The sequence below is a fragment of the Schistocerca gregaria genome, chromosome 2 (genome assembly GCF_023897955.1).
Source record: "Schistocerca gregaria isolate iqSchGreg1 chromosome 2, iqSchGreg1.2, whole genome shotgun sequence".
In the NCBI taxonomy this organism is placed as follows: Eukaryota; Metazoa; Arthropoda; class Insecta; order Orthoptera; family Acrididae; genus Schistocerca; species Schistocerca gregaria.
In genome coordinates this window covers 53,969,289-53,990,920 of record NC_064921.1, presented here as the reverse complement: position 1 = coordinate 53,990,920, position 21,632 = coordinate 53,969,289, and positions in this window count along the sequence as shown.

The window sequence follows — 21,632 nt, the reverse complement described above, 5'->3', positions numbered from 1 at the left end:
TATTCTGTAACGAAATCGGAAGAAAACCTTTACATGTCAAGTTCTCTTGGTAGTTCGACTCAGTAAGTTGTGTTAATGGTCATATATCTCGGTTTTCTGACTGCCAAGCTGCTTCACAAGACAAGCATCTCTGAAGATATTCGAATCGACCGTCAACGACACGAATTTCAATATTGTTCTTCACTTAAGGCTCACATGCCAGGATGATAAGGACGAAGGAAGTCAACCTCTTGATTACTATAGGGCCTCTATGCTAAATTTCTACAGTAACAATTAGGAACTCTCTGCAGACATTTGCTAACAGCGGCTCTAGCAACTTACTTTTTCTCTGGGTAGCTTCAAATATAGGCAATTTTGTCGCCTTAAATCGAACTGAATATTTTAAATATCACTTTTTAACACTGTTCACATGTCCATTAATCAATGTATGTACCTCAAAACAAGCAATCTGCCTGAGTAGATATACAGCAGGTTCTGAAAGTTATAGATACAATGTTTCACATCCATTTACCATACGGAATCAAAGAAAGAAACCAAACACATTACATTGCATTTACTCTGTGTGCCTTGACTAACACATTACATGACAAAAATAAATTATTTGAAGAATATCCTGTGAATGAACAGTATGCGATGTTTTTATTATAGCGCACTGAATCAGAAACAGTGAAGTTAATTCTGTGCCACATTGATGTGTTGCATACTAGTGTAATAAAATAATCATCAAATAAAAACGGTTTTGTGCCTCCGTTGCTATCGAGTGTGAAACACAAATCGTAGACAGATTTTATGGATCACCACTCAACAACATTAAAGCATTTTACACCGTATAGAGTGAGGAGTGAAGCAGCCGTTTTCGGCAACCGTATAGAGTGAGGAGTGAAGCAGACGTTTTCGGCAGAAGGCGAGGCAGTGCAGTGCCTCAGTCCCCGCCGGTAGGTAGCAAACGGGTCCCAGAAAACTCAGACGTATGCGGTGTTCAGAGGCAGATGGTTAGCCAAGAAATCTCTCGCTAAAATATTGTTGAACCAAACTGTTATTACTAATGTGATAGAAGGCGAAATATATTGTAGATTCGATTGAATTACACTCATGGCTTCAGTACCGAGAGGAAAGGGGTGATAAAAATGTTGTCGACGTGTGTTTTCTGTTGTCAGACGTCGTATTAGCTAGGCCCGCATTTTACCTCAAAAGTAAGGTCATAGTCAACAGTGATGTACTCACACTACAGTTAAGACTTCCTCCAGGAAGTGCCGCAATCTCCAATGTTGCCAGATCGAGCATATTGCCAGAGAAAGAATTCTGTGGGGAGCATGAATGGATTGTCCAAGTTACTGAATGACTCGACAGTCAATTTTTTTGTCTAAGAAAAAGAAATGGCTCTGAGCACTATGCGACTTAACTTCTGAGATCATCAGTCCCATGGAAGTTAGAACTACTTAAACCTAACTAACCTAACGACATCATACACATCCATGCCCGAGACAGGATTCGAAACTGCGGCTGCAGCAGTCGTGCAGTTCCAGACTGTAGTGGCTAGAACCGCTCGGCCAGTCTAGCCGGCCTTTGTGTACGACTTTATCAACAACACATATTGCACACTGAAGACCCAGAATAATTAAAAGAACAAAATTAGTTTATGACAGCAACGTGAACTATAACGTACGAAGTATTCATCTTATTGTATACGCGAGTGTAAACGCCTTCCACTGCCCACTCAAGGAAATAAGGATACACAGTCTAGCTTCAATATTATAAATACGCCTCAGTTTATGGATGAACTCAGAGTTAGGTTGATAATCATTTTGAATATTTAGCAGTACTTTACACATTAGTGTTAAACTCGTTTTCAACCAATGATACACAGAGCTGCAGGAACACTACTTGTGATACCTCTGAGACAAAATACTTACTCAGTGCTATCGGACGAAAAGTTCAACCTGACACAAACTATGGGAAGTTTGTTTTCAACCTTCGTACCTGGATAAGGGGGTTTTCCTATTTGAGATATCTGTGAACGTTGCAGCATACGACGATTTAAGAAGAAACTAAATTCCTTCAGCTACGACAATGTTTAAAGAAATCGTCCTTACGGCAATAAATCGTGGTTTGTGAATCGTTTACCAGCCGTACTCTGCCGCATTTCGCTGGTTGGAAGGTAAAATGCTTACTGACAAATTTCACTGAAGATAAAGGGTGGCGCCCACTGGAAGGTCATGTTGTTTTATTTAAATGATTACGAAATCAGGTAAAACGAACAGTGAGGTTGTCGGTATAAGCACATTACTATTGTCAGTATGATGTTGCACTGCCCAGGGCCTGTAATGATAAAGGGCCCATTTAGATCAGGCATATTGTATACAGAAGTGGAAGAGAGAGCACCACTAAATTCTACAAACCGTATGCATTGCATGCACACAGAAATTACTGTTACAGTGTACTTATGAAGCCCAATGGGTAAATTGCGTATTTTCCGGTGATAAAGAGCACTGGCAAACAGTCTTCGCTACATTAGGTTACTTAAACTGGTGTCACTCTGAACAAGAATTTATGGTCAGTGTAAGGTAAATGAGTCGGATGCGGGTTCTGCAAACTGTCAAATACACTCCTGGAAATTGAAATAAGAACACCGTGAATTCATTGTCCCAGGAAGGGGAAACTTTATTGACACATTCCTGGGGTCAGATACATCACATGATCACACTGACAGAACAACAGGCACATAGACACAGGCAACAGAGCATGCACAATGTCGGCACTAGTACAGTGTATATCCACCTTTCGCAGCAATGCAGGCTGATATTCTCCCATGGAGACGATCGTAGAGATGCTGGATGTAGTCCTGTGGAACGGCTTGCCATGCCATTTCCACCTGGCGCCTCAGTTGGACCAGCGTTCGTGCTGGACGTGCAGACCGCGTGAGACGACGCTTCATCCAGTCCCAAACATGCTCAATGGGTGACAGATCCGGAGATCTTGCTGGCCAGGGTAGTTGACTTACACCTTCTAGAACACGTTGGGTGGCACAGGATACATGTGGACGTGCATTGTCCTGTTGGAACAGCAAGTTGCCTTGCCGGTCTACGAATGGTAGAACGATGGGTTCGATGACGGTTTGGATGTACCCTGCACTATTCAGTGTCCCCTCGACGATCACCAGAGGTGTACGGCCAGTGTAGGAGATCGCTCCCCACACCATGATGCCGGGTGTTGGCCCTGTGTGCCTCGGTCGTATGCAGTCCTGATTGTGGCGCTCACCTGCACGGCGCCAAACACGCATACGACCATCATTGGCACCAAGGCAGAAGCGACTCTTATCGCTGAAGACGACACGTCTCCATTCGTCCCTCCATTCACGCCTGTCGCGACACCACTGGAGGCGGGCTGCACGATGTTGGGGCGTGAGCGGAAGACGGCCTAACGGTGTGCGGGACCGTAGCCCAGCTTCATGGAGACGGTTGCGAATGGTCCTCGCCGATACCCCAGGAGCAACAGTGTCCCTAATTTGCTGGGAAGTGGTGGTGCGGTCCCCTACGGCACTGCGTAGGATCCTACGGTCTTGGCGTGCATCCGTGCGTCGCTGCGGTCCGGTCCCAGGTCGACGGGCACATGCACCTTGCGCCGACCACTGGCGACAACATCGATGTACTGTGACCTCACGCCCCACGTGTTGAGCAATTCGGCGGTACGTCCACGCGGCCTCCCGCATGCCCACTATACGCCCTCGCTCAAAGTCCGTCAACTGCACATACGGTTCACGTCCACGCTGTCGCGGCATGCTACCAGTGTTAAAGACTGCGATGGAGCTCTGTATGCCACGGCAAACTGGCTGACACTGACGGCGGCGGTGCACAAATGCTGCGCAGCTAGCGCCATTCGACGGCCAGCACCGCGGTTCCTGGTGTGTCCGCTGTGCCGTGCGTGTGATCATTGCTTGTACAGCCCTCTCGCAGTGTCCGGAGCAAGTATGGTGGGTCTGACACACCGGTGTCAATGTGTTCTTTTTTCCATTTCCAGGAGTGTAGTTTCACACATTACAGAAGCGAATATTAAATTTTAACTAATATTGCGAAAATTTTGAACTTGGATAGCTTAGAATGAAAATGTTTCTGTTTATTGGAAAGGAAAACAATTGAATTTCTAATACATTCTCTGTCATACACCACTTGAAACAGGTCACGTCGACCAAATCATATGGAAGAACTGACAGCGACGTATACCGGAAGTCAGTAAGATCCCTTGGCTTTTGGTTTGGCAGAATTCGACAGCCATTTCTAGGCGCACGTAAATGAAGAAAGTCAGCGCGTGTTTGTTATCAGTTACTTTAGTTTTAATGTAATCTACGAGTAAGTTCTGTCACATAGCTTAATTCTTAATTTCTTTGCGTGTTTTTGGTACTTGCATTGTTTAATTCATAAATTTAGGGCGTATTATAGTATTTGAGAGTTGTAGCATCGCGTTTTAGTACCTGAATAGTCTCCTTCCGCCGCCGAGCAGTGTGTCAGCAGTGCGCAAGTAGCAGCATTACTGCATTTATTAGGCAATCTTGTATTTTAATAACCGTTTAAATTTTGTGTCGATTTGTTTGCGCTCTCTGTAGATTAGTTCAGACGTTCTTGCACAACAGTTTTTAGCATGGATAGGGACTGCAGCTGCTGTGTTCGGATGCAGGCTGAGTTGACATCCCTTCGCTCCCAGCTTCAGGCAGTGTTGGCTTCGGTCACACAGCTTGAGGCTGTTGCCAATGGGCATCACTGTGGGGGTCCGGATGGGGGTTTGTCGGGGACGGCCAGCTCGTCCCACGCATCCCCCGATCGGTCTACGAATGTGGTTGCCCGGGATACTGCCCGCATTGAGGCTGATCCCTCACCTGTGGTAGAGTGGCAGGTCGTCTCAAGGTGTGGTAGGGGGCGAAAGTCATTCTGGAGGGCTGGACGGAAGGCCTCTCCAGTTTGTCTGACGAACCGGTTTCAGGCTCTGTCTCAGGCTGATACTGATATTCGGCTGACATGGGTGCTTGTCCTGTTCCAGAAGTTGCCCCTCTGTCTGCAAGATCCGGGCGGTCGCAGAGGGTGGGCTTACTGGTAGTTGGGAGCTCCAACGTCAGGCGCGTAATGGGGCCCCTTAGGGATATGGCAGCAAGAGATGGGAAGAAAACCAATGTGCACTCCGTGTGCATACCTGGGGGAGTCATTCCAGATGTGGAAAGGGTCCTTCCGGATGCCATGAAGGGTACAGGGTGCACCCATCTGCAGGTGGTCGCTCATGTCGGCACCAATGATGTGTGTCGCTATGGATCGGAGGAAATCCTCTCTGGCTTCCGGCGGCTATCTGATTTGGTAAAGACTGCCAGTCTCACTAGCAGGATGAAAGCAGAGCTCACCATCTGGAGCATCGTCGACAGGACTGACTGCGGACCTTTTGTACAGAGCCGAGTGGAGGGTCTGAATCAGAGGCTGAGACGGTTCTGCGATCTTGTGGGCTGCAGATTCCTCGACTTGAGCCATAGGGTGGTGGGGTTTCGGGTTCCGCTGGATAGGTCAGGAGTCCACTACACGCAGCAAGCGGCTACACGGGTAGCAGGGGTTGTGTGGCGTGGGCTGGGCGGTTTTTTTTTTAGGTTAGATGGCCTTGGGCAAGTACAGAAAGGGCAACAGCCTCAACGGGTGTGGGGCAAAGTCAGGACATGCGGGGACCAAGCAGCAGTCGGTATTGTAATTGTGAACTGTCGAAGCTGCGTTGGTAAAGTACCGGAACTTCAAGCGCTGATAGAAAGCACCGAAGCTGAAATCGTTATAGGTACAGAAAGCTGCCTGAAGCCAGAGATAAATTCTGCCGAAATTTTTACAAAGGTACAGACGGTGTTTAGAAAGGATAGATTGCATGCAACCGGTGGTGGAGTGTTCGTCGCTGTTAGTAGTAGTTTATCCTGCAGTGAAGTAGAAGTGGATAGTTCCTGTGAATTATTATGGGTGGAGGATACACTCAACAACCGAGCTAGGTTAATAATTGGCTCCTTTTACCGACCTCCCGACTCAGCAGCATTAGTGGCAGAACAACTGAGAGAAAATTTGGAATACATTTCACATAAATTTTCTCTGAATGTTATAGTCTTAGGTGGAGATTTCAATTTACCAGACATAGACTGGGACACTCAGATGTTTAGGACGGGTGCTAGGGACAGTGCATCGAGTGATATTGTACTGAGTGCACTATCCGAAAATTACCTCGAGCAATTAAACAGGGAACCGACTCGTGGAGATAACATCTTTCACCTACTGATAACAAAGAAACCCGAACTTTTCGACTCTGTATGTGCAGAACAGGGAATCTGTGATCATAAGACCGTTACAGCATCCCTGAATATGGAAGTTCATTGGAATATAAAAAAAAGGGAGGAAGGTTTATCTCTTTAGCAAGAGTAATAGAAGGCAGATTTCAGACTACATAACAGATAAAAAATAAAAATTTCTGTTCCTACACTGACAATGTTGAGTGTTAATGGAAAAAGTTCAAGGCAATCGTAAAATGCGTTCTAGACAGGTATGTGCCGGGAAAAACTGTGTGGGACGGGAAAACCCCACCGTGGTTCAACAAAAAAGTTAGGAAACCACTGCGAAAGCAAAGAGAGCTTCACTCCAAGTTTAAACGCAGCCAAAACCTCTCAGACAAACAGAAGCTAAACGATGTCAAAGTTAGAGTAAGGAGGGCTATGTGTGAAGCGTTCAGTGAATTCGAAAGTAAAATTCTATGTACCGACTTGACAGAAAATCCTAGGAAGTTCTGGTCTTACGTTAAATCAGTAAGTGGCTCGAAACAGCATATCCAGACACTCCGGGATGATGATGGGATTGAAACAGAGGATGACACGCGTAAAGCTGAAAAACTAAACACCTTTTTCCAAAGCTGTTTCACAGAGGAAGACCGCACTGCAGTTCCTTCTCTAAATCCTCGCACAAACGAAAAAATGGATGACATCGAAATAAGTGTCCAAGGAATAGAAAAGCAACTGGAATCACTCAACAGAGGAAAGTCCACTGGACCTGACGCGATACCAATTCGATTCTCCACAGAGCACGCGAAAGAACTTGCCCCCCTTCTAGCAGCCGTGTACCGCAACTCTCTAGAGGAACGGAAGGTTCCAAATGTTTGGAAAAGAGCACAGGTAGTCCCAGTCTTCAAGCAGGGTCGTCGAGCAGATGCGCAAAACTGTAGACCTATATCTCTGATGTCGATCTGTTGTAGAATTTTAGAACATGTTTTTTGCTCGAGTATCATGTCGTTTTTGGAAACCCAGAATCTACTCTGTAGGAATCAACATGGATTCCGTAAACAGCGATCGTGTGAGACCCAACTCGTTTTATTTGTTCATGAGACCCAGAAAATATTAGATACAGGCTCCCAGGCATATGCTATTTTTCTTGACTTCCGAAAGGCGTTCGATACAGTTCCGCACTGTCGCCTGATAAACAAAGTAAGAGCCTACGGAATATCAGACCAGCTGTGTGGCTGGATTGAAGAGTTTTCAGCAAACAGAACACAGCATGTTGTTATCAATGGAGAGACGTCTACAGACGTTAAAGTAACCTCTGGTCTGCCACAGGGGACTGTTATGGGACCACTGCTTTTCACAATATATATAAATGACCTAGTAGATAGTGTCGGAAGTTCCATGCGGCTTTTCGCGGATGATGCTGTAGTATACAGAGAAGTTGCAGCATTAGAAAATTGTAGCGAAATGCAAGAAGATCTGCAGTGGATAGGCACTTGGTGCAGGGAGTGGCAACTGACACTTTGTTGTTGTTGTTGTGGTCTTCAGTCCTGAAACTGGTTTCATGCAGCTCTCCATGCTACTCTATCCTGTGCAAGCTTCTTCATCTCCCAGTACCTACTGCAACCTACGTCCTTCTGAATCTGCTTAGTGTAGTCATCTCTTGGTCTCCCTCTACGATTATTACCCTCCACGCTGCCCTCCAATACTAAATTGGTGATCCTTTGATGCCTCAGAACATGTCCTACCAACCGATCCCTTCTTCTGGTCAAGTTGTGCCACAAACTTCTCTTCTCCCCAATCCGATTCAATACTTCCTCATTAGTTATGTGATCCACCCATCTAATCTTCAGCATTCTTCTGTAGCACCACATTTCGAAAGCTTCTATTCTCCTCTTGTCCAAACTATTTATCGTCCATGTTTCACTTCCATACATGGCTACACTCCCTACAAATACTTTCAGAAATGTCTTCCTGACACTTAAATCTATACTCGATGTTAACAAATTTCTCTTCTTCAGAAACGTTTTCCTTGCCATTGCCAGTCTACATTTTATATCCTCTCTACTTCGACCGTCATCAGTTATTTTGCTCCCCAAATAGCAAAACTCCTTTACTACTTTAAGTGTCTCATTTCCTAATCTAATACCCTCAACATCACCCGACTTAATTCTACTACATTCCATTATCCTCGTTTTGCTTTTGTTGATGCTCATCTTATATCCTCCTTTCAAGACACTATACATTCAGTTCAACTGCTCTTCCAAGTCCTTTGCTGTCTCTGACAGAATTACAATGTCATCGGCGAACCTCAAAGTTTTTATTTCTTCTCCATGGATTTTAATACCTACTCCGAATTTTTCTTTTGTTTCCTTTACTGCTTGCTCAATATACAGATTGAATAACATCGGGGATAGGCTACAACCCTGTCTTACTCCCTTCCCCACCACTGCTTCCCTTTCATGTCCCTCGACTCTTATAACTGCCATCTGGTTTCTGTACAAATTGTAAATAGCCTTTCGCTCCCTGTATTTTATCCCTGCTACCTTCAGAATTTGAAAGAGAGTATTCCAATCAACATTGTCAAAAGCTTTCTCTAAGTCTACAAATGCTAGAAACGTAGGTTTGCTCTTCCTTAATCTAGCTTCTAAGATAAGTCGTAGGGACAGTATTGCCTCACGTGTTCCAACATTTCTACGGAATCCAAACTGATCTTCCCCGAGGTCGGCTTCTACCAGTTTTTCCATTCGTCTGTAAAGAACTCGCGTTAGTATTTTGCAGCTGTGACTTATTAAACTGATAGTTCGGTAATTTTCACATCTATCAACACCTGCTTTCTTTGGGATTGGAATTATTACATTCTTCCTGAAGTCTGAGGGTATTTCGCCTGTCTCATACATCTTGCTCACCAGATGGTAGAGTTTTGTCAGGACCGGCTCTCCCAAGGCCGTCACTAGTTCCAATGGAATGTTGTCAACTCCGGGGGCCTTGTTTCGACTCAGGTCTTTCAGTGCTCTGTCAAACTCTTCACGCAGTATCGTATCTCCCATTTCATCTTCATCTACATCCTCTTCCATTTCCATAATATTGTCCTCAAGTACATCGCCCTTGTATAGACCCTCTATATACTCCTTCCACCTTTCTGCTTTCCCTTCTTTGGTTAGAACTGGGTTTCCATCTGAGCTCTTAATATTCATACAAGTGGTCCTCTTTTCTCCAAAGGTCTCTTTAATTTTCCTGTAGGCAGTAGCTATCTTACCTCTAGTGAGATAAGCCTCTACATCCTTATATTTGTCCTCTAGCCATCCCTGCTTAGCCATTTTGCACTTCCTGTCGATCTCATTTTTGAGACGTCTGTATTCCTTTTTGCCTGCTTCATTTACTGCATTTTTATATTTTCTCTTTCATCAATTAAATTCAGTATTTCTTCTGTTACCCAAGGATTTCTACTAGCCCTAGTCTTCTTACCTACTTGATCCTCTGCTGCCTTCACTACTTCATCCCTCAGAGCTACCCATTCTTCTTCTACTGTATTTCTTTCCCCCATTCCTGTCAATTGCTCCCTTATGCTCTCACTGAAACTCCGTACAACCTCTGGTTCTTTCAGTTTATCCAGGTCCCATCTCCTTAAATTTCCACCTTTTTGCAGTTTCTTCAGTTTTAATCTACAGCTCATAACCAATAGATTGTGGTCAGAGTCCACATCTGCCCCTGGAAATGTCTTACAACTTAAAACCTGGTTCCTAAATCTCTGTCTTACCATTATATAATCTATCTGAAACCTGTCATTATCTCCAGGCTTCTTCCATGTATACAGCCTTCTTTTATGATTCTTGAACCAAGTGTTAGCTATGATTAAGTTGTGCTCTGTGCAAAATTCTACCCGGCGCCTTCCTCTTTCATTTCTTTGCCCCAATCCATATTCACCTACTACGTTTCCTTCTCTCCCTTTTCCTACACTCGAATTCCAGTCACCCATTACTATTAAATTTTCGTCTCCCTTCACTATCTGAATAATTTCTTTTATTTCATCGTACATTTCTTCAATTTCTTCATCATCTGCAGAGCTAGTTGGCATATAAACTTGTACTACTGTAGTAGGTGTGGGCTTCGTATCTATCTTGGCCACAATAATGCGTTCACTATGCTGTTTGTAGTAGCTTACCCGCATTCCTATTTTCCTATTCATTAATAAACCTACTCCTGCATTAACCCTATTTGATTTTGTGTTTATAACCCTGTAGTCACCTGACCAGAAGTCTTGCTCCTCCTGCCACCGAACTTCACTAATTCCCACTATATCTAACTTTAACCTATCCATTTCCCTTTTTAAATTTTCTAACCTACCTGCCCAATTAAGGGATCTGACATTCCACGCTCCGATCCGTAGAACGCCCGATTTCTTTCTCCTGATAACGACATCCTCCTGAGTAGTCCCCACCCGGAGATCCGAATGGGGGACTATTTTACCTCCGGAATATTTTACCCAAGAGGATGCCATCATCATTTAATCATACAGTAAAGCTGCCTGCCCTCGGGAAAAATTACGGCTGTAGTTTCCCCTTGCTTTCAGCCGTTCGCAGTACCAGCACAGCAAGGCTGTTTTGGTTATTGTTACAAGGCCAGATCAGTCAATCATCCAGACTGTTGCCCCTGCAACTACTGAAAAGGCTGCTGCCCCTCTTCAGGAATCACACGTTTGTCTGGCCTCTCAACAGATACCCCTCCGTTGTGGTTGCACCTACGGTACGGCTATCTGTATCGCTGAGGCACGCAAGCCTCCCCCACACCAGCGGCAAGGTCCATGGTTCATGGGGGGGGGGGGGGGGGGGGGGGGAACTGACCCTTAACGTAGACAAATGTAATGTATTCCGTATACATAGAAAGAATGATCCTTTATTGTACGATTATATAATAGCGGAACAAACACTGGTAGCAGTTACTTCTGTAAAATATCTAGGAGTATGCATGTGGAACGATTTGAAGTGGAATGATCATATAAAATTAATTGTTGGTAAGGCGGGTACCAGGTTGAGAATCATTGGGAGAGTCCTTAGAAAATTTAGTCCATCAACAAAGGAGGTGGCTTACAAAACACTCGTTCGACCTATACTTGAGTATTGCTCATCAGTGTGGGATCCGTACCAGATCCGGTTGACGGAGGAGGTAGAGAAGATTCAGAGAAGAGCGGCACGTTTCGTCACAGGGTTATTTGGTAGCCGTGATAGCGTTACGGAGATGTTTAACAAACTCAAGTGGCAGACTCTGCAAGAGAGGCGCTCTGCTTCGCGGTGTAGCTTGTTCGCCAGGTTTCGAGAGGGTGCGTTTCTGGATGAGGTATCGGATATATTGCTTCACCCTTCTTATACCTCCCGAGGAGATCACGAATGTAAAATTAGAGAGATTAGAGCGCGCACGGAGGCTTTCAGACAGTCGTTCTTCCCGCGAACCATACGCGACTGGAACAGGAAAGGGAGGTAATGACAGTGGCACGTAAAGTGCCCTCCGCCACACACCGTTGGGTGGCTTGCAGAGTATAAATGTAAATGTAGATGTAGATGTTTGATATTAACATGAAAAGGATTCAGTAGACAGGGAAAGATCCTGTCCTTGGGGAACTACTTGTGTAATGACCAAAATGCGTTAAATGATCTTCAAGCACATGTGTTACAGCAGCGGTATGAAGAAAACGATAGTAATAATGACGGTAATAATAGAATTATCCGGCAACTTCACACTTCACAGTGAATTTTCTCAAACTAAGAAATTTGTAGAAGTGGTGAAAATTTCTAAATGGCTTCTCATTGAGGCTTTGATGCCAAGAAGAGTTTTTACATCCTGCTGACGTGAGAATAGCATGATCTCCATGTCAGAAGCTTACTTCTACTTAACCATTTAATAGACTAATTTTGTAAGCTAAGCACATCTTCCGTTACAGCACACTCCTGGGGCTGGGAAATGTAACCACCATGGTCTGGTGGAACGAACGATCACAGGCACAATACGTGGGTTCAGGCATTTACTTTAAGAGGCACAAACAGATTTACTTTACCTCTGGTAACCTCAAGAGAAAGACGTTATAATCCAGAGTCCGCAGTAAACATCATGTTCCTTCATTACCAACTGGGCAGAGCCGGTTTACGTTGGGAAATGACATAGGCGGGAGTCGTGGTAAACAGAAATACTGTCACCAGTAAACTTACTTACATTAGAAAATTTTATTTTATTTGATGAACCGATAGCCATTTAAAGGAACAGGGCTCTTATTTTACTTGTACATCATTGAACTAGAGACGTTGAAAAATTTGGCGCTGGACTGTGATTCGAATTCGTATCTCCTCTTTCGAGGATTTGAATCTCCCAGAACAGTATAATTCAATCATTTCGTCGTTTGTCCCAAGACTGCAATCTTCTCTAGGTCTCCTCCAAAGGTAAGTATATGAGTCCGAATCCTGATCCAGTACAAAAATATTCGTATTTTTATTTCAAGCCCTATCACGTGCATAGCGGCCTGCTAGTGAAAATTAACGTGCATTTTTAATGTCTGTTCATGTGTTGCCAACAATCGCAATAGGTGTCGTTATTTCTGGTCAAAAACGCACAGATCTTACTGTTGGTGAGTAAGCTATTGATACTTAAGCTATATTCGTGGTTGTTAAAGAAGGACGGTAGGTGTGCGGTTAGATTGTCGCTCAGGCACAAAAATTTGTATCCTTATTTTAGATTCAAATATCTAGCAGCTGGTAAGAGAAACCGATACATAACATTTGATTTTACTTAGTTAACAATCTGATTACATGTTGGGTTCGTATCTCCGTCACAGAACTTTACATCATGTGCTTCATCTTTAAATACACGCACACTTTGTTACTTCTGAATGAAGGTATATCAGACATCTTTTGTGGTTAGTTAAGAAGGATAAAAGGGTCTTGATAGGAGTCCCAATTTATTACAAAAACTGTCCTCTTTTATTTTCAAGTATAGATTTGGTTACTGATATTGGCGAAAATTTCGGTAATTCATGACTCTTCACGGCTAGTCAGCAATATAATTAGATTAGATTACATTAGATTACATTAATACTTGTTCCATATATCATAATACGACATTTCATAATGAAGTGGAACGTGTCATTTTAATGAAAGATTTCTTTACATACCATGATTCAATTTCTTACAACAATTTTTTACTCTCTCATTCTTTTTTATTCTCTCTCTCTCTCTCTCTCTCTCTCTCTCTCTCTCTCTCTCTCTCTCTCACACACACACACACATACACACACACACATTGTTCTTTAATTTTAAGTTGTTTGTTGTGCTCGACTATAGGTGGGGCAAGAAAACGTCCGTGAATGAGTTTCTTAGTTTTGAGTACACTTCGAAAAGAAATATAGCAAACAACTATGACAGTTACTGATTTATGATGCTTAGTTTGCAAACAGTTCTGAGTATTATTAGTAACTATGCTCCAGTCGCTAAACCTAGTTACAGAAATGCGAATCAGACGCATTACATATTCCAGGGCCGGTCGCGGTGGTCTCGCGGTTCTAGGCGCGCAGTCCGGAACCGTGCGACTGCTACGGTCGCAGGTTCGAATCCTGCCTCGGGCATGGATGTGTGTGATGTCCTTAGGTTAGTTAGGTTTAAGTAGTTCTAAGTTCTAGGGGACTAATGACCACAGCAGTTGAGTCCCATAGTGCTCAGAGCCATTTTGAACATATTCGAGGCCGTAGCAGCCGCATCTTTGAGACACCAGCTATGGTTACTTCCCAGCCCACTTTAGGATCACATCGGTTCGTCTTCTTCCTGCTCGTACTATAACAGAGATTTGTCAACAAGGCAAGATACATTTGGCAACTCTGTGATCGACGAGGTACTCCTGGCGTCGACGGAATTAAAGTTCACTTGATTTTTCCTGTCATTTCCACTGAATACTCTGTTATCCTTTGAGGTGTAACAAAAGATTGTAAAGTAGTTGCACGTGGAATTCGCGACTAATCTCGTTCTTTAAATAGCGGTTTACGAGTTCTGGCCACTACTGGCCTCATAAGAGGAAGCCAGGACACATACCTCTTCGCTAGCTCTGTGGTAATGTGCTGACCTGTGAAAAAGCGTCTGTTGCGGTTCGCGGTTCCAGTCTCGCTGACTGTAACGTTTCTATCCCTTCTGTGAAAGAGCTAAATGCAGTCAGATCAAACACTGATAAGGAAATAGCAAGAAAATACTTTCGGCTCATAGTGCAATGGTGAAAAACTTACAATGCTGCACAACAGGTTATGCCTCTTTCCGCTGCAGACAAGCAAATTTTTGGTTTCTAGGAATACACAACTTTATTTATGAAATACCACATTTGCATATCTCTTGAGTATGACACAGCATACCAGTTAAAAACAGACCCAATCGAAAACTAAGTGAGTAGTATTTTACTAATTCGTGTGGTAGAGGCACGCTTGTCTACAGATACTCAGATTTATTAAAACAGACTTTCATTGTAAGGGTAGTTTTATTTCATTTCTTATAATACAGTGCACAATTTTCGTAAGGTGTCTTTTAGTGTTGTTAAAACAACAGTAAACTTGAGAGAGAAATTAATCATCAAAGATATATGCGAATTCTCTGATGTCATCTATAACAGTCTGACAATGCACAAGCATTTTATTGATTACATGCGTGTAGAAAACTTGTTCTGAGTTAAAGCTGTCAAACAAGGTTTGAAGATGAATAAAATGCCACTACTATACGACAGCTAATGTAGAAAATACTTACCTGGCATGTTTTGGCACGATGCGCTCTCCCCATACATAATACAAAAGCTTCGAGATGCATTTGCTGCCTGGCCGTCTATTAAACCTGAAAAGAACAAAATGTCGCAGAAGTTAGAACTTTTTCCACATGCGACTATTTTGGGTTAAGATGTGAAGGGAATTATGTTCAAAGTACCATTAGATTGATAACTTCAGCAGACAGCAGAATTGCGTTTTAAAAAATGTAGCAGTGAATGAACTCGAGCTCGCGGCGCCTTATCTAGAGGGCGTGACGCTTACTGTTATGCTATTAGCTGACACATAGCTACAGCAGGTCCAGAAGTCAACAACAGTTCCTCCAGAACTTCCGCATTCCACAGTGCAGTAAGATAATGCGTATGGGCGGATATAGACTTCTGAGGGACAGACAGTTACTGCTTTACTTTTGCGCTGCACTACGTTTTCAACAAACAGATAGTGCAGTACAGTAGCTCAAGTGGAAAGACACACTTCCTATTTAAATTTCTGCTTCCTACACTGTTGGCAGTTTTGTGTAGGTGCAGTTACGTGATTTTACTTCGGTGATTACAAAATAGAGTCGAATGTATCCATTGGGTAGCCGAGGCAGCTAGTTCATATCAATTCGGTCAACCAAGTAAATGAATGAACTGAACATGCTGCAAACCACTACAGGGAGCCTGTGAGTCAGAATTCTCATCCAGTGTAGCGCAACGGCGTTATGATAGAAAAATGAGTCGCAGAGAAGAGGATTTGGTGGTCTGTTGGATTGATGATAGGTTCATGTACTTATGGTCTGGGTTCGATTCCAACTTCTGCCGATGATTTTTGATAGGGAGAGACAGATTCTACTCTTTTTTGGCTACGCCAAGTGAAGAAGGTATAACGGCATTGTGGTCTGAAATTCACGTTAAACATGATATTCCTTCTCTACCAATTAGTCGTTAGGTCGAACCACAATAAAGTCAGGAGTGGCGACATGTAGAAACTCTATTACCAGTAACGTTTCTTATACTTGTTATATATTTCTAGTGACGAAACAAACGTTATGTAGGGTCACAGGACACTTATTCCATTTTTTATTTGAGCTTCTGTATGTCGATAAAATTGGTTCTGAACTGGGAATGCAACTCAGGCCGCCCTTAACGCGGATTTTAATCCCTTCGTGACAATACAGCATGGCTACAATTTGTTGTTTGTTCAAAACTTCAGATTCCTCAACATCTCCACATGTCATGGCGGCTGCAGTGTAACACGTGTTAAGTTCGGTTCGCGAAATTTAGTCGAATTCGAAGGTGTTCTCGCAGGTGGTGTTGTCTAGTACAAGTGGAAATCGTGTAAACAACAGTGTTCTGTGCAGTAGTGCTATTTTTTTCTGTGCTCCGCCAATATCTGCGAGAAAATGGTAAACAGAAGAGTCAACAGCAGCGCGTCCAGCAGCGGGGAGGCAGCAGGTGCGGCGGCCCTGCTCTTGGCGGAAGGTGCGGCCGCGGCTCGCGGTATAGCGGAGCTGGTCCGCTCTGAGGTAAACGCTGCGCTTCGCGATAAAAACAATCTCGATCTGATAGCAGGCACCATATCAGATACTGTAACGGCAGCAGTATTGGCCAAAATGCGTGAAACTGTTGAGGCCAATACTGCCGAAATTACAGCACTAAAATAGTCTGTGTCTGAATACGAGGAAAAGGCACGAGAGTTGGAAGTGAAACTATCTGCCGCCACAGACGAGCTAGAACAGTACCAAAGGCGAAATAGTCTACGACTGGAGTAGCAGAAAATAAAGAAGAAGACACGGACAACCTGCTTATACAGGTTGCGCGTGAAAAATTAGGCGTTGAAGTGACCAAGGCAGACATTGACAGGAGCCACCGGGTGGGACGAAAACTACCAGGTGCTACCAAACCTCGTCCAATAATAATTAAATTTGTGTCGTACCGAAAAAGGGCGGAGATCTTTACCCAGAAGAAGAAGTTAGCAAGGACAGGGCTTACAATAAGGGAAGATCTGACACACGAGCGGCTAAAGATTTTGAACAGTGCCATATCCCATTTCGGTCTTCAGAATGTGTGGACTCAGGATGGCAGAGTAATCATTAAGACTGCAGCTGGAAAGAAGACAGTCACAAACATGACAGAACTAAATAGTATTAAGTGAACCTACTCGAGCCAAAAGTCAAACTTAACACCATTTGCAAATTTTAACAGTCCTATACTCAGATATAGTCTTGTAATTGTATTAACTTTTTAATTATTTGTACCTTCAACTAATTGTTTTTGTAACTGTATTAACTTTTTACTATTTTTTGTGTCTTTAGCTGTAGCCATTGCTTAGTTTTAGTTACTGCTAATACTTTTTTTTTCATTTTCTCAGTTTATTCTCTTCCATTCTGTAATAGTTCTATTGCAATTATTAGTCTCTCCTTTAGTTCATTAGTCAACCATCTCTTCGGTTTAAATTGCTCATAACAAAAATCACTATCAGTATCACTTTAGCAAATTTAAATCTAATTGTAGCTTCCTACGATAATCACTACCAGTATCACTCTAGTAAATCTCAATTTAATTCTAGCTTCCTACGATAAACTATTAAATATTAAGCTTACTTCTCTCTGCTGGCAGCATCGGCCTCTTAAATCACTCCCCTTTCCTTTATTTACACCCTAAGCTGTTTCAAATACTCTAATTACATCTCTCCTCTTACGACATAGGATACTCAGTGACACACAGCCGTCACCATTTTGGTCATATTCTCCCTGCACCGAATACCACTAATCCATTTTCTATACTCCCGCAACCTCAGGAAATCTCTTGCAGTCGCCTTTCTTTCGGCTCTCGCAGAGTCACAAACAGGGCGCGCAAAATCTCGGACACCCCTGTATTATGTCACTTGGCGGAAACACCGGCCAGTGCCCCTCGCGGCAGGTAGTGCCTAACAAAGGGACAAACCAGTCTGCCACCCTACTCCAGGCTGCTCAGCGGAACGCGTCCGAGCTTTTAGCAGCTCACTGCAACATCCAGTCTTTACCTGCGCATTACGAAGAACTTAGCCTCCTCTTCAACCAACTAAACTACCACGTAATCCTCTTATCCGAAACGTGGTTGAAACCACACATATCCTCTGCATCTATTCATCTCCCAGGGTATACATTTCTTAGGGCAGACAGATCAAAAAAGCGAGGTGGCGGGGTCGGCGCATATATACGAACAGATCTCAAAGCGAAAGTCTTATGTACGTCAAATCCTGCTGAAGAAAAAGAGGCTGAATTCATGTTCATTGAAATAAATATGCAAAGTCGGAAATTCTTGACTGGCGTCGTGTAGAAGCCGCCAAAAATAAGCTCAATGAGTTCCTTCCAGTCGGAATTACATTCACTTCAGTGTCAATACGAACATGTCATCGTAATGGGTGACTTGAACATAGACCTGCTAAGAGACACTCCCTCCGCAATAAACCTAAGAAGATTGTTTAGTTGCAACAGCATGAACATTCTTCCATTACAACCTACACACCATACGGCGCACAGTCATACTCTTATAGACGTGATCGCAACGAAACAGACTGACAAAGTAAGAGATGTTGGTCAATCATCGGCCCCTGGCCTCTCAGCACATGATGTAATATTCCTGGCCTACTCTGTGCAGCCCCCAAGGATCAAATCGCGTTACATAACTTGTAGGAACATGAAACGTATTGACCTTGACGCTCTAACAGCCGATTGCTCAGAAATCTCATGGCATCAAATAATCAGAGAACCTACAATCGACGGCAAAATTAATGAACTTGGTGATAAACTCACTGCCCTCTTATGACAAACATGCACCTGTGCGCACAGTCCGTATAAGAAAATCTCCTGCTCCATGGCTAACAGCTGAATTACGTCAAATGATGACTAATAGGGATGCTACCCACAGGCGTTTCAAGGCAGATCCGAAACCCGAGCGTTTCGAAGAATATAGAAAGCTACGGAACAGAGTGAAACAATGCATTCGCAATGCCAAAATCAGGCACGCTCGCTCCCTTGTATGCAGCGATCTGACACCCAAGACTCTATGGAAGAATCTCTGTAGCTTGGGGGTCGGAGAGGCAAAATCGGAAACTACTTTTCATGTGTCAGCTAACGAATTAAATGAATTCTTCTCTGCACCTCTGAATACCAGCACGGCTGATAATTACCGTCCACAAGAATCCCCAAACAGGATAACTAACAACGTTACCTTCCATCTAAAACATGTAACAACAAATACGGCAAGAAAAGCAATAATGAGAATCTCTTCTGATGCCATAGGCAACGACAGTATCGGTATAACCATGATTAAGAATGTTGCCGATATCTTAGTACCTGTCTTAACTGACATATTTAATTTTTCCCTCGTGAATGGAATATACCCCACTGCATGGAAAAGAAGCATAATTCGACCCATCCCTAAGATCGAAAACCCACAACTGCCTAGTGATTACCGACCAATTAGCATACTGCCTGCTGTTTCCAAAGCACTTGAATATATTGTTCATGACCAAATCACTGAACACTTCCATGAATTCAGTCTATATGACAAATTTCAATCCGGTTTCCGTAAACATCACAGCATAAACACTGCTCTAATTAAAGTAACTGATGACCTGAAATATGCCATCGACAATCGAAAGGCAACAATATTGACGCTACTGGACTTCAGCAAAGCTTTTGACACTGTTAACTTTGACATATTACTCAGAAAAATGCAACAGCTTAACTTCTCTGATAGTGCAATGAGATGGTTTGAAAGCTACCTAAAAGACAGACAGCAATGTGTTGTCTGCGCAAATGAAAAATCTTCCTTGAAACATGTTTCTTCGGCAGTGCCACAAGGATCAGTCTTAGGACCACTTTTGTTTTCTTTGTATGTCAACGATATTTCGTCGGTTTTGTCCTCCTGTAAACATCATTTCTATGCCGACGACCTCCAGCTCTACCTAAGCGTCAGACCTGAAGACGTAAACACTGCAATCGCTCTGATGAATGATGATCTGTCTTCAGTAGTGACATGGGCGAAAAACCTGGGGCTTAAATTAAATGCAAAAAAGACGCAAGTAATCTTAATAGCCCATCAGAAATTAATAAGTTCAGTTTTCTGCGAACGGCTACCTCCTATTCTGCTCGAAGGTACTCCAGTACCATATCAGAAAACAGTGAAGAACTTGGGTGTAACTTTGGACGAGCATCTCAACTGGGCGGAGAATACAGTCGCAGTGTGCCGAAAGACGTCTCTCTCAGAAAGTTTCGGAACATATTCCCACAGGACTTGAAACGCCAGCTCGTGCAAGCACTTGTTCTACCGAACCTCCACTATTGCGATGTGATTCAACAAGGCATGAGTAGTGAAAACAAAAGACGGCTAGAGCTAACCATGAATGCCTGTGTGCGTTACACCTGCAACATTCGCCGATATGATCATGTTAGTGCTTCATACTCCGAGCTAGGGTGGCTGCGGCCGGACAAACTGCGTGACTACCACACTATATGTCTACTTCACCGACTCTTCGTCGCGCAAGTACCCCAGTACCTAGCTTCAGAGATTAAAAACCTGTCATGCCATCATAATCGAAACACGAGGTCACTCTTATCTGGTATTCTAACTGTGCCCACTCTCAAAACAAAAACTTTTGCAAACTCCTTCTCAGTTGCCGCTGTCCGCCTCTGGAACAAACTGCCCCTTACCTTGAGGAAAATTCAATCTCCTGTTGCTTTTAAGAAGAAGTTGAAGCATTTCCTACTATCATCCGCATAAAATTCTCCACAAAATTAATGTGCAAGGCCAATCCTCTCATCTGTCAAATAGCAAAGCTAGCGTCTCCTATCTTGCTCCTGAGATGCCTTCCACTTCATCTATCTCTATTAGCCACGCAGTCTTCTTTTCCTTTATATTTTCCTTAATCATGTTTCATCATGTCTCTCTATTCTTCTCCTCCCTTCACCATGAGTCTCCCTCATACTCCCTGCTGCCAGCACTCCTATCTAAAATCTTTCTCTTCAATAATGTATTTTTCGAGGTGTACCTTTCTAATTGTTTATCTCACTTTTTGTATTAGATGTAGTTTAACATGTCTACTAAAACATATGACTGTAAAATAAGTAGAATGCCTGGTTAGATGTAAGAGAGGGCCTGATGGCCCTAATCTTGCCCGGTTAAATAAATAAATAAATAAATAAATAAAACATATTGCTCGTGAATGGGTTCGAATACTGGCCCGGCACTAAAATCTTCATTATGTATTATCAAGCTCTAGCATGAGAGCACCTATCTGCTGGTGGATAATAATTTTGATTTTTAATGTATTTTCATTCGTTGACAACAGTAACGATATTTGACGTTTTTGACTCCCAGTGAGACAATGAACTATTTGCGAGATCACTGTAAGTTCAAGGTTGTTATTCCGAGCTGCTGGCGGAGAAAAATTCGGTAGTTGACGTCTCTTTGTGTGTAGTCAACAACGACATGTGTGGGATTCGATTCCCCGTTAGCAGTGAAGTCTTCGTCATATTATTTTCAGTTCAAACATGCTCACATGTCACTACTGGTGTAACAAACACATATTTAACGTTCGTTTTCTCTAGAATAT